This window comes from Musca autumnalis, unplaced genomic scaffold (assembly GCF_047663935.1).
Source record: "Musca autumnalis isolate F117 unplaced genomic scaffold, ASM4766393v1 scaffold_1, whole genome shotgun sequence".
Lineage (NCBI taxonomy): Eukaryota > Metazoa > Arthropoda > Insecta > Diptera > Muscidae > Musca > Musca autumnalis.
Genome location: NW_027411644.1, coordinates 263,368,086 through 263,383,141, shown reverse-complemented (window position 1 = coordinate 263,383,141; position 15,056 = coordinate 263,368,086).

Sequence of the window (15,056 nt, the reverse complement as noted above, 5' to 3'; positions counted from 1 at the left end):
TCAAATAAAACGTTTACGTTTAATTTTATCACCATTTTTAATTTAAAGCATTTTATATGAGAGATTCCATCATGAAGAAGAAAATAATTAATATTTTTTATTTTTAACTTTTTAGTAAATATGTTTTTACCACAGAGCACCCTACAACCAAATTACAGCCAGTTTTGGCCGAAAATGTAGATAAAAACTTTAAAATATCTGCAATCGGTTGGTATCGTTATATGGGGGCTCTACCAAAACCTGGACCCATGTCCAAAATTTTTGGTGGCAAAATGATGATCGGACTTAAATACCCGAGAATCTTAGCATAATGGTTGAATGTGTGGGATTTCAGTGAACTCCTAAGCAAAGTACCCCTTGGGTCATAACAGCTCAACTCGGAAGAGAATTAATTCAAATATCACTCTAAAATGTCCTTCGCCTTAATAAGGCAAAAATAAAATAACTTTGTTCAGAGTTTTAGGGTTCTAATTAGTGAAAGGTTGGTTTAGTTTGTAGAGAAAATCGTCCGAATGATTCTTCTGTCCAGTCATTTATCCTAAAAGTGCGTGAAAATGTGGCAGATGAGAATAATATATTTCCATGTTTGGGTTACAGACCATTCTGCCTACAATTGGGAAGAACGTCACCAGGTCATAAGTCTCGCAAAGAAAGAGTTACTGCTAAACATGCAGCTCTGTAATAGAAATAGGAAAGCAAAAGGTCCAAAATCATTTAAAATGTGAATTTACTATCCTCAACCCTAGAAAAGTGGTTCCAAATTTTAGTTGGTAAATAATTTAAGGGTTTTCCTAAAAGAATAAATAAAATATTTTTTTTCAATAATACACTTTAACATCTGGGTAAAAAATCTTGTTGTTTAAAGTCATTCGTAATCTTAAGTATGTTCTCAAAAACATTCCCGAAGGGACAAGAGATACTTCTCTTGTATCATAGAGTGCATTTCGATTCATATTAGCTCGATGAGATTTTATAAATAAATTTTATAGAAGAGTCCGTACAGCGAGTCGTACCACACCAATTACAGATAAATTGCTAATAGGCAGGCATAAAGTCTTAACATACGGTATGTTTTCATATTCTTATTTATATATGACTTCGTTTATGTTAAATAATATCTTTATATTAATTAAATTTTGTATTACTTATAATTTAAACACAAAATTCTGTGTTTTTGGTACTACTCGGTAATCCGGAAAATTCGATAATCCGGACACCGCCAAAACATGTGTTGTCCGGATTATCGAGATTATACTGTATATATTTGAAAAATATAGAAAACCCCAGATCGGACCTTGTAAAATTGCGTATTTTTAGTACTTTAAACTAAAATTAAGTAATCATATTCTGATTTCGGGAATTAAGCCTAGATATTTACATAAATGTATCATGAATGATTACAACAAATCCAGTTAATATATAGCTAATTATGTAAATTTCAAGGCTCAATTCCGTAATACGCAATTTTACAAGGTCCGATCTGTATTTTCTATATTTTTCAAATATATATTCACCACAAATATTAAAAAAACTGTTCCTCCAAAATTATGTTTAACCCTTAAACGTGTTTTTAGTTTTTAGAGATTCATGTCAATAATATAACATTTACAGATTTGGTGTATTCAAACACCTACAGTAAAATTTTATGACGAACACTTTTGTAGAATATTTTGATTCGATATGATCACATTTTAAAGTTGTTTTGAAAGATTTTCGAAAAAAGGACCAAAAAAGAACCCTTTGATATACTGTGGGAGGGTTAATATTTTTATAGAAATATTCCCCACATCCTCCTGAGTAAAGTTGCCAAAGACTGTGCCGTGACATAACTCCCAAAACGATTTTGGGAGTTATGTCCGCCTTGGGTTGCGGACATAACTCCCAAATTCTTTGGAAGCTATGTCCGACCCCCCTAGCGGACCTAAGTTCCAATGGGAGTTATGTCCGTTTTTAAAATTTAAGTGATTTTTTATATAATTTTTACATAATAATGAATTTATATAATTTAAAATTTTTAGAAAAATTAAGTACAAAATAAGTAGTAGCCAATACAAATCAAACTGTATTCAAAATTTGCCTTCAAAATTTGCTTTCAAACGAAAAAATCTGCCTACAGGAAAATAGAAAGTTTGAAAATAAAATGTTTTTGTTAAAATTCGCAAATACTTTCTGAAAAACGAACAGAGCCTCAGGCGAAAATAATTTAAAAAAAAATCGCGCAATTTTTTACAAAAATATTTTCGCAATTTAAGAAGACAAAAAGTGTTTGTAAATATTTTGAAATACTTTCTGAAAAACGAAATGCGCCGCAGTCGAAAATATTAAAAAAAATTGCGCGATTTTTTACAAAAATATTTTCACAATTTAAGAAGATAACATGTTTTTATAAGGTATTCAAATACTTTCTGAAAAACGAAATGCGTCGCAGAAGAAAATATTTTTGAAAAAATCGAGCGATTTTCAAATATTTTCTGCGTCGTTGGCGAAAATATTTTTTAAAAAATTGCGCAATTTTTTACAAAAATATTTTCACAATTTAAAAAGATAAAAAGTTTTTGTAAAAATATTCAAATACTTTTTAAAAAACAAAATGCGTCGCAGACGAAAATATTTTTGAAAATAAATCGCTCGATTTTCTTAACAAATATTTTCACAATTTAAAACTTCTCCGAACTGCTACTTACATAATTTCTGGCATGATTTCGTTTTTAAATTAGGCCTTCTCAAATGTATAAGTCCGCTTAAATTCTAAAAAAAAATTATAACTATAAATTTCAAAATTAAGCAAAGAAGTAATTTACAAATTAAGAAAAAAAGTCGTTGGGAGATATGTCCGCGATTTTTTGGGTGTTAACTCCCAACGAATCTTAGGAGTTATATCCGCAAAGCGCAGCGGACATAGCGCCCAAAATCATTTTGAGAGTTATGTCCGGGCACCGCCAAAGATACTATATACCTAAAATGCAAGGATTCCAAGATATCTTAACTCTAAAATTTTTGGAAAAATAACCAAAAACGGCGGAACTTTCCCTGCCTACTTAGGTTTCATAATCTGCTCGAGTTTTCCCATCATTTTGAAGAAAATTTATTTTTGTTGCACAGTGTCATTTTTTGACACTTTTCGAGTAAATCATTCGTTTAGTCTTTATATTACGTTTGCACATCTACGAATATTAAGGGGTGACACCCATTTGTAAAGCCCAAAAAAGACAATGTTTCATTATTTTTTCCCAGAAAACTAACAAACTTTGTTGGTAGATTTTTTTTCATCTAAAATATAATCTAGTTTCTGATTCTTTTCGTTTTTTTTTTTTGAAGAATATCATGTTGTTTTGTGCAAATGGACTCCGGTTTTGTAAGAGTTTTGCAATGCCAACTCTAGCTCGAAAATTAGTTAACCGATCGTCATATATTTTTGTGGGCTTATTTAGAAGATAAGGAACCAGTCCTTCATCGAACAATTAAAAAATATTAGATTTTAAGGAAACAAGTAAGAAAGTATCAGTCAGCTGAGCCGATAGAGATATACCCTCAGCCACGTACCCGAAGAAAAAAAAGTTAACACAATACTTTTGTAGGTTTTTTAGCTGTAGGGAAAATTTTCCAGGATGGAAAGGGCCGCAAAAAACTACATGTTGCAACAAAATTCTGAATGATCCAAGACGAGTGCATTTTTTCCAAACTTTGGATAGGGTGTACCCATAGGAGTGATCCGATGTAGTACATATTCGGACCTAATACAAATCTGTAGGAAATATTTTTTTCTTTATTAGTCTATGGATATTTTCCTTACAGACTATATAATTAAATATGTTGTACTTAATTTTCTGAATTTAAATATATTATAATTTTACTTTTCAATTTACAAAGTTTGAGCTAAATCGATTTCTCTCTTAAAGGGTTATTTTACACATTAGCCAGTTTAGGTGGTGCCGGTAGGAATTTTCTGGACCTTTTTGGGTCATTATCTAAGGAAGTATGGACTTGCCCACGAAAAAATTACAACGTCGTAACAGGGACCGCAAGTGCAACCTGCTGCATCACAAATAAATAAGATCAGAGAAGAGTTGTTAAACTATACTTTTCCTAAATTTTGTATGGGAGGTACCCAAATGAGTGGACCGATATAATCCATATTAGAACCCGATCTATGCCTGAAAGTAATATTACCAATAGCAAAGTTTGACTCAATTCGGTTACTCCCTCCTAGAGTTATCATGCCCACCATCTTGGCGATCAATTTTGAACCTTTGGGTTGTTTGCAGTTTTTGTGCTGGATTCTGAGGAAATATGGACTTGCTCCTGAAAAAAATTATATCGTCGTAATGGGGGTAGTGAATACAAGTGGCTGCAACAAAAATCAAAGCGATTCGCAAGCAGGCCTTAAACTGCACTTAAGCAAAATTTTGTATGTGAGGTACCCAATAGGGTCCATATTGGAACCTCATCTATGTCTGGTAGAAATGTCACGATGTGCAAAGTATGGACTAATTCGGTTACTCCCTTCGAGAGTTATCGTGGGACAATTTTTCCGAACATTTTTGAACTTTTGTGGGGGAGGTACCTGAAGGAGTGGACCGATATGGCCCATCTTCGAACTTAAATCAAATCTGGACAAAATATTTCGATACCCAAAATTTGAACCGAAGCGATTGATCCGTTCGAGAGTTATCGTGCGCACCAGCCAGACAGACGGACAGACAGACAGACGGACGGACATTGCTAGATCGACTCAAAATTGTCTGAAACGGATATCGTACAAACATACTTGGGGTCTAAAACCATTATTTCGATGAGGCACATTTTTGGCCGTATCAAAGTGTAAATACCCTCTGAGAGTATAAAAATGGACCCAAAAACTGACGTTTTTTAAAAAAATCGATCGATGAAGGACTAGATTTTTATATCCTAGATAACCCCACAAAAATGTATGACAATCGGTTCATTAGTTTTCGAGCTAGAGGTGGCTCCGATTTCAAAATGTCATTTCGAGGAACACACGTTTTTAGTTCCTATGTTTCATACAAAACAGAATAAATTTTTCGCTTCCAAAGCTCCGATCGACTTGAAAACTTTAACACACATTCTATGCTACTTCTACTTTAAAAAAAAGACAATTAAGGAGGGTCACCCCTTAAACCATAATTCCACAAAGTTATTATTTTCTCATTCCAACAACTTCATTTACACATCAGGAATTTCATAATGCGAAAAATTCCTTTTACAAAATTCAAACAAAGCTATTTTAATTACATCTCAATGAGAAAAGGAAAAATATCTTTATCTTTTCACAAAGCTGTAGTATGATGCTGATTAAAATTCTCCAACAAGAAGGAGAAAGGACAATGGACTTTTTGTTTAAACTAAACAGAGAATGTCCATTTGTAAATAACTTAACTTCTTTTGTAAAGTTATGAGAAAAGAACTTAAATAGTTTCTTTTGCACTATTTCTTGTTTTCCATCTGAATTTTACTGTCATCCAAAAGACGCTCGAGGAGGTGATAATAAAAAGGACACTAACTCACGTTCTTATCCCAGTATGTATATGTGTGTGTCCATTGAATAGGGCATTAAACCAAAAGGGAAAAATGTGCTATTGACTCATGGCCAAATTATAAAAGATTTACGATGTTGTAAGACAAGTCTTACACGTGACCAAAGATAAAAAGTGGATGGAGACATTTGCCAAATAGTATGTCTGTCGGCTGGATGCTGTTCTTTGTGGAAGGAGTTAAAATCCTTTAACGAACTATAAACAAGAATTTGCATATTGTCAGCGACATAGTGTGAGAAGGCGGGTGTGCGTATGTCCATGTGTATGGTGAATGGGATGGTTGGTTGGTCGATAAAGTGATATGAGTACATAAATTTAACACCCCTTCCCAAGATAATGCTTGGTCATATGGTGGTCGTCATAAATACAAGTGTATGGCTTAGTATCGTGTGCAGAGTATTGCTTTTAAAGCCTACTTGGCAATGAAAATTACACCAGTGATTTAATACTTTGCTATGTAGATACATAGGTGTATATGTAAACTACAAATATCACAGACAAGCCAAATAAAGACAGTCACCCAAATGCCAACCAGCCACCAAGTAAATTTACAACCAACAGGCTGTTTCCCAGATATGAATAGATTTTACGAATTGAATCTTTACATTACAATTGGAAATAAATCATTAAAGATTTTCTCCAAAGACAAGGTAAAGAACACAAAATTAAATCCTTTATTTATATTTTCCTTTATTTGTCGTCTTGTCGTCTTCCAAGGGAAAAAAGTTGCTGCCAATGAAATTGAAAAACTTAATTCTCTCTATGAACAATAAATGTATTCATCGTAATAGAAAACGATTTAACATACACACATAGAGGAAAGTTGTAGAAGAGAAAGGGGTGGAGGAAAGGATAGCAAGGGTTATGTCTTCAAGTATTTCAAATATTCAATGGTTTTCACATGAGGTTTCCAACTATCTTCATATGGACGAATATGTGTGTGTGTGTTTGGTGATACATAAATCTATGGTAATAGAGAGCTTAAATTTTTTATTTAGCCATAATTCCATTTGATTTATTTGCATTTGAATAAATACAGTGTAGCTTGTCCTATGCATAAGAATATGGTTTGCTGTAATGAGGACACAAGTTCGATGGTGAAATAAAATTAAAAGATATTGGTTTTTAAATTTGCTAGGTAGTCTAAATATTTTTATTATGGTACCCAGCAAAAATTTGGGATTCACATAAGGCGAATAACCACACATTACAAAATAATGTAAAGAAACTACTTTCTGGTAATGCAGTCGGCAAAAAATAGTGGTTTGTTTATTTAAAACTTTACAACGCAAAACTTTTTATTTTTATACTCTCAGCATTTATGGTAACGAGGGTATATAACGAGGCAAAATGTGCCTCATCGAAATAATGGTTTTAGACCCCAAGTATGTTTGGACGAAATGTGTTTCAGACAATTTTGAGTCGATTTAGCAATGTCCGCCCGTCTGTCTATCTGTCTGGCTGCCTGGTGCGTATGATAACTCTGAACGGGAGAAACGATTTGGTCCAGAATTTGTCCAAACTTAGTTTAAATTCCAAGATGGGTTATGTCGGTCCACTCCTTCCGGTACCTCCCCCACAAAAATTCGGAAATGTTCGGAAAATTTGTGCGCACTATAACTCTTGAAGGGAGTAACCGATTAGGTCAATACTTTGCACATCGTGAAATTTCTACCAGACTTATATGAGGTTCTATGTGGAATCAATCGGTGCACTCCTTCGGGTACCTCCCGCACAAAATTTCGGAAAAGTTCAGTTTAGGACCTGTTCTCGCATCTCTTTGATTTTTGTTGTAGTAACTTGTATTCACTGCCCCGCTTATGACGGTACATGTGTCATTAAGGGCAAGTCCATACTTCCTGCGAAAATAGCCTGAAAGATACGAAAACCCCTATGACACCGTGTGTGGTGGTTGGTGGTTGGAGCGCAAGACAACTCTCGAACGGATCAACCGATTTGGTCCAAAATTTGACCTTCGTAATATTTTGTCCATACATAGTTTAAGTTCCATCATAAGCCATATCGGTCCACTCCTTCGGCTACCTCCCCCACAAAAGTTCAAAAATGTTCGGAAAAATTGTTCGCTCGATAACTCTTGAAGGGAGTGACCGATTTAGTCCATACTTTACTTATGCTAATATATCTTCCAGGTATAGATCAGGTTCGAATACGGATTATGTTTGTCCACTCCTTCGTATACCTATCACACAAAATTACGGATAAGTTCACTTTAAGACCAGCTCTCGAATCACTTTGATTTTTTGAAGCAAGTTGCATTCGCTGTCTCAATTACGACGGTAAAAGTTTTTTTCAGGGGCAAGTCCATACTTCTTAAGAAAACAGCCCGAAAGGTATAAAAAACCCTATGGCACCATATGTAGTGGCTGGAGAGCACGATAGCTCTCGAACTAACCGATTTGGTCCAAAATTTGGCCTTTCTGATATTTTGTCATACTTTCAGTTCGAAGATAGGCAATACCGCCCCACAACTTCCCGCAGTTCCCCCTAACTAACCGATTTGATCCAAAATTTGGCCTTCCTGATATTTTGTCATACTTCCAGTTCAAAGATAGGCAATACTGCCCCACAACTTCCCGTAGTTCCCCCGAATATTTAAAAAATGTAACTGAAATGGTGTGCACGATATCTCTTGAAGAAATTTGGTCCAAACTTTGGATCTCCTAATACTTAGGGAACCTCCTAGAGCTGGCAAAAAATCGATGGCACTATCGATAATATCGATTGTTATTCAAAAATTCAATATCGATAGATAGTTTTGCCTATCGATATTATCGGAATAAAAACCCCTAACCTGAAATCCATTGAAATAAATAGAAATTTCGCGGCTTTTCGGTTATGTGTGTGTAAGAAAGTAAGTCCGTAGTCACACGTACACATTTTTCGGTAAAATAAAATGTATTTTTTTACATTTTTTATAAAATAAAAGCATTTGTTTATTCTCCTTTACATTTCTGTGAACTACTTTTGCATAATTTCAAGAAAATCATTGACATTTCCTCCATTTTCATCTCCAAATTAATGGCGATGACAACTTAACGATAATATCGATATCAATCGATATTTTAAAACATTATATCGAAAATATCTAATGTTGGGAATATCGATGGTTTGCCAGCTCTAGAACCTCCTCCACAAAAATTCAACATTTGTGTTTAAGTGTTAGAAGATCCTTTGGAAATGTATGCCGATGCTGTTCGTTGTTGCCCTGTTTACAACGGTATTATGTTTTCCGTGGACAAGTCCATGGTTCCTGGCATACTGGCCCATAAGTTATACGATGACCCACTGAAATGACTAGTGGGCGATATATCCCAAAATAAGATGCACTTCGATAATGGACTATGTCGGTCCATTCCTTTAAGTACCTCCTCTACAACACTTTTGAACTTTAATCCTAATTCAAATGTCCAAGAAAGGCTACAAAATAATGAAAATACCATAAATACATTCGATCTGACCGTAGATGAAAGTTTCAATTCACTTAGGCTGAGGGTATATCTCTTTCGGCAAAGCCGACAGATACTTTTTTTACTTGTTCTGTTTAATGTTCTTAAAAGTGGCACATTGTGGTGCCTGTTTTGCTACAAATCAGTCGTTCCCATGTTCAATTCAGACAGAGGGCAAAATAAAAATGTGGAGTATGGTGAAATTAGAAAAAATTTACCTTAACAGTTCTAAGAAGTACGAAACATTAAGTTCGGTCGGCCCGAACTTTTTATATCTTTCAGCATAAAATATTCTGAACTAAAATGGGATACTTAGTTTTCTGTTAGGTGCAAACATTGTTTGACCACGGATATCACAAATGCCTAAATTAGGTAAAACAAGTAGAAAAGTATCAGTCGGCTTTGCTGACAGAGGGTATATATCTTTCGGCAAAGCCTCGGACCTAAGAAACGAATCAAACACTATACTTCTGACATCTATAGGGCTCTTTTGAGTTTTGGGCAAATTTCTCAAAAAGTATGAATTTGCTCCCGAAAAAAATTGTACCATCTTAACCAGGGCCGAACACAGAACATGTTACCAAAAATTAAAAATTAAACTGCACTCTTTCCAAACTTTGTGTGGGAGGTACCCGAAATAGTGGTCCTCTGTAGTCAATAGTCGGCATATTTCAAGGCTGTAGGATATAATGAAATGTACAACGTTTGCTCAATATCGAGGATTATCTTACGTACTACAGTAGAATCGCGACAATTCGTACCTCGATAATTTAAAATTTCGATAATTCGTATAAGCTGTCGGTCCCTTGAAGCCATTTTCTTCGCATTTTAACCCCGATAATTCGAAATCTTCGACAATTCGTATAAAATTGCCAGTCCCTTGGATTACGAATTATCGAGGATCTACTGTACCCAGTTTAATTGGTACCGGCAGGTTTTTTCGTAAGAACGTTTTGCAAAAAATCTAACCCATCAGAGACGAGCTATTAAAGTGCATTTTTCCCAAATTTTGTGTGAAAGGTACCTGAAGGACGGGACCAATATAGTCCATAATCCGACCTAAAACATGACTAGATAAAATAATACGATGTGTAAAGTTTGGACCAAATAGAATCTACCGCGAGAGTAATCTTCCGGATTTGCCATTTTAATTGGTGTCGTCAAGGTTTATTGGAGCTTGGAGTGAACTCTCTGAAACTAGGCCAATTAGCTTTCCCATGATTAATGAAAGTGCGGCGTTTTTATGTGATGAAATCGGGCGGTCTGCTTATGGAGACAATTATGGGGAGATGGTCTGATCCAAAAGAAACAACGGATTGCATCAGGTGACGTCATGACGTCATGCTGTTTTGGTCGAAAAGTGGGCTAATGTTGGGCCTTTAACCTGGAGCACTGCTATTAATCGGCAAAATGTATATGTTCACCAACTCTACCTCGCAACTCTAACTTCCACACCTGACTGCTACCTCTATACATTCCACATACGGGTCATTAGAAGAAGGCTCAAGCGATATATGTCTGTATTGAGCAGACTGGTGCAATAGGAAAGCTTTTCCCCCACTTCCACTTCTGGTGTGATCCTTCTTCAGTACGTTGTAACGCTGTAAGCTGCAGTTGTTGTTGAGCTTGGTTTCCTGTACCGCCCCGACTATAATATTCTTCCAACTCATGAAGTCCACATTTCGTTGATCCTACTTCGGAGTCCATTGCAATTAAATTGCAAAAAGATGAATTTTCATGGATTACAACAACAACTGCTGATGTTAAATACTGTGTGTGCGGCTCCTGTTGGGGGGACAGTATTGGAGGCGCGTAATCTAACGACGACGATGCACTGGGGTCGTGTTCACGCAGCATGCAGCAATATAGTCGCTGTCATAGTCCCTCGCATGGACAAGTCCAGAACAAACAACCATTCTCGACATCTTTTGCTTCTCACCAAAGATTGAGTTTAGGTGAAGATGCGGATGTGACAAACCAAACACAAATATTTTTGTCCTGGGTTTTCCTCCATCCTGACACGGACCAAAAGAATCCGAAGCGGGCATCCGGCATATGCTGCTCCCAACACAGAAAAACAATGCAAATACAAACATGTGTACACTGAAATGACAACCGCTGGCCGGAACACGGATGTTATGTGCTTTCGGCTCAATCAAGAGAGATTCCGCTGCCGTGGGATTGCAGTGGACATGTGTTGGGTATGATGCTGTTAATTCGAGCCCAATTTGTATTTAGGCGGCAGCATCGTCCGTGTCTCAATTGGCGTTAAACCACCCAGCAAAAATACCACTTACAATAACCCTTACCAAACCATTATTTAGTCGTACCCACCATCTCCATCACTGTAGAGGAACGACAGGTGCCAAGTCGAACAAGAGTGCCCAGCAAAAACTTCATAAAGGTATAGTTGATTATCCGTCGTTTCAAACACTGCTAGGTGAAAGTTTTCTCTATATTCTCGAACAGCTTGGCATGCTGGCGGTATTGAAGGCCTTCGATAGGTCCAGAGCCACCCACAATGACTGTTCGGTCGCACGACCTGTACTGGTTTAGTTTGCAGCGAAATCCATGCTGATGTTGGGCAATTGGGGAACAGCTTCTCATTATAGGGTGGAGTGGCACCTCAAGAATATCTGCTTGGCTTTAGTAGCGGGACCACCCTCACCACTGTCCTGGCTTCTGGTACAATATGGGTAAGTAACCATAAATTGATGCACATACCCAACAAATTTGGATTTTTTGGATGAAGAAGTATTTGAGCGATATAATTCATCTCCGAATTTAAGCTAAGATTTGAAGAAGTTTATTCTATTCATTTTGAAAACATCGGGCAATACCATTTTGTCAGGAAGATAGCTATAATTAAAACTCAGTATGTATTTGACCCTTAACTGCAGGAATGTCTATATAATATGAATATGTCGAACTTTGTACCGAAAAATTATGTTTGGCGGACAAGTCTGATAACTTCCTTTCAATGCTGAAAGCCATAGATTATTGATAGAAGCTTAGGGCCATATCGGGCTAAATCATAAACTAGTAGAAGATTTTTTGCTCGATTCAATAGCGATAATTTTCGCATAGATGGCAGGGAGAGGCCTAGTCAGCCAAAGAAGTTGAGGGATTGTGGGATTGCAAGAAATACTCCACGAAGATTATTATTAAACACAAGAAGAAATTGGGTTATCATTAAGAGTCATACAACAAGGCATTTTGAACATTTTAAAAGCATTTGGATTTATTCAAAAGCAATGCAAGTGGGTCCGATATGGCTTGATGCCGGGAGACTTTGAAAGACGTTTTTACTTGTCGAAAATGCTGTTTGAACGCCACTTAAAAGTCACTTTTGCATCATATTATCAGATATATTACTATAATCGCAAACGCAAGAAGCTGTAAGTTAAGCCCGAGAAACGATCCAAATCGATTCCGTAGCCTAACGTCCATGGATCCAAGGTAGGTTCACAAATTTTGTACCCATAGCAAGGAACTGGTAATTTTTCCATCAATTGGACAATAAATACGACCTGGGCACAGCGGATCCACCCGTTGGCCAAAAATAATGTCAAAATTTTGGTACAACATCTGGCAAATCTGACAGCTATGGCATGGACCTTTTTAAAATTATATTAGTTTTTGTTTCATTCGAACGCGATCTTCCTAAGAATAGCTTCAAAAGTCGGAACATTTGACTAATATTTTTTGTTGTGAGTACAACCTATATTTTAAGTGCAATTAAATATATTCAAAATATCGCGAACCTAATACGTATAGCAAAATATTATAGAGAATTTTGAAGGAGGAGGTAATATCTTAATTTTCATTAAAAAAGAGTGTTTTAGCGTGTTGTGGAATTCTAGTTAGCTGCATATTTTCTTAGCGTATTTTGTAATGTCAAATTAAATTTGACCTAAGGTTTTAGTCATGATGCCCACCAATGCCCACCTCGGGAATTATTTTCCAAATTAGGTTTAAGATTATTCAGTATTAAAATCAGCTGCCAACTAGTGCAGGGTCGCTGACTAAAGCCGCTCTAGAACAGGGTTACTATGGATATATTAATGTTATCTGACCACGTACATTAACATAATTGGATGTGGGTGAAATATGCGGACATGGGTTTTCCTCCGTCCCGGTACGGCCCAAAAGGAGTCGGAACAGGCATTCCGGCATATGCTGCTCCCAACACAGAAAAACGAAACAAATACAAACATATGAGCCCTCGGAAGCGACCAGAGAGGTAAAGCGCTGGCTGAGCAGATTGACAGCTCTACGTTTTGCACGGCCAATGAGGACGCCCCTACCAGAATTAGAGGAGAGTGTCACAGCTGGCCAGACATAACCATCGTGTCACCTGGTCTGACAAATGACGTTACCTGGCAACCCGTCATTTCCCTTGGATCAGACCATCTCCCCATAATTGTCTCCATTAGCATACCACCCGATTTCATTACCTCTGAACGCCGCGCATTCGTCAATCATAAGAAAGCTGATTGGCCGGGTTTCAGAGAGTTCACCAATCACCGCTTCAGAGAACTGCCAATCCTTCTGATGTTCGGGTTACCGCTCGCCATATCCCTGCTGGTCGAATACCCGAAGTAAGACCAAACTTCCCAGCAGAGGCGACGGTATTAGCAAATGAGCGTGATGAGTTTCGCCGAACCAACCCCAATGACCCCAGAGTCAGGGAGCTGGCACTGGAAGTTAACAGGCTGGTTGGCGAGTATAAGCGGAACAAGTGGTTAAATCATCTGAAGAGTTGCAACATTGGAGCCGGTATAGGTGAATTGTGGACAACGGTTAAGTCACTCTCGAAACCTGGAAGAAGGGAAGATAGGACCTCAGTCACTTTTGGCGACGTTACGTTGACTGACCCGAAGAGGTGCGCAAGTTATTTCAATCGACAGTTTGTCGAGCACCCCTAAAGTGACAGGAGGAAGATAAGAGTATTACGTCGCATCAGATCTCTTCCTGCCGAGGAGGAACCACCACAGTTTACAATGGATGATGTTGCCAATGCCATCAGGAACGCTAAATCATCCAAAGCGTTGGGCCCTGATGGAATCTCCATGGTAATGCTGATGCAGCTGGATGAGCCGGGAGTGGAGTATCTCACTGAAGTTCTCAACTTGTCGCTATCCGCCCTCATTGTTCCCGAAGTCTGAAAAATGGGCAGGGTGGTCCCACGACGGAAGCCCGGCAAGGAATCGTACAGGCCGATTTCGCATTTGTCGCCCGTAGCAAAGACCCTTGAGGCCTTAGTCCCCCCAGTATCAGAAATAGCTACCAAGTTGCCGATCATCAGCATGGATTCCGTAAGCAGCACAACACGACAACTGCGCTGCACGCCATTACCACACATATTTGTCAAGGACTCAACCAGAGACGGCCGTGCGATAGAACAGTGATGGTGGCGCTTGACTTATCAAAAGCCTTTGATACAGTCAGGCACTCCACGCTGTTTGAGGACATTAAGCAGACAACCCTCCGGCCAAGCTTGAAACGTTGGATAGTCAACTATATATGTGGACGCCAGTCGTACGTGAAAATCAGGAACCAGAAGTCCAAACCCCGTAGAGTGAAACAGGGAGTTCCCCAAGATGGGGTGATATTTCCGGAACTGTTTAACCTCTACCCCTCCTGTATTCCACCCCCTCCAGACGGCATCGAGATCGTAACGTACGCGGATGATTGCACGATCCTGGCGTCGAGTACCTACCCTGATGACATCTGTGAAAGACTGAACAACTATTTAACGGATCTTACCACCTTTTTTCATTCAAGGAATATGCATATTTCCGCCACAAAAGTAGGAACAAGATGCTCAAGTCCCTAGCCGGCAGACTTGGGGTGCAGATAAAGAAACCTTGGTGACCACATATAACGCGGTATGTCGGTCTGTGGTAAGCTATGCGGCGCCAGTCGGTTCCCCGAGATTATGTGATACGATTTGGAAAAAGATTCAAACCTGCCAGAATGCCGCCCTGAGAACAGCAACAGGGTGCCTCCTCAAATCTTTAGTGGACCATCT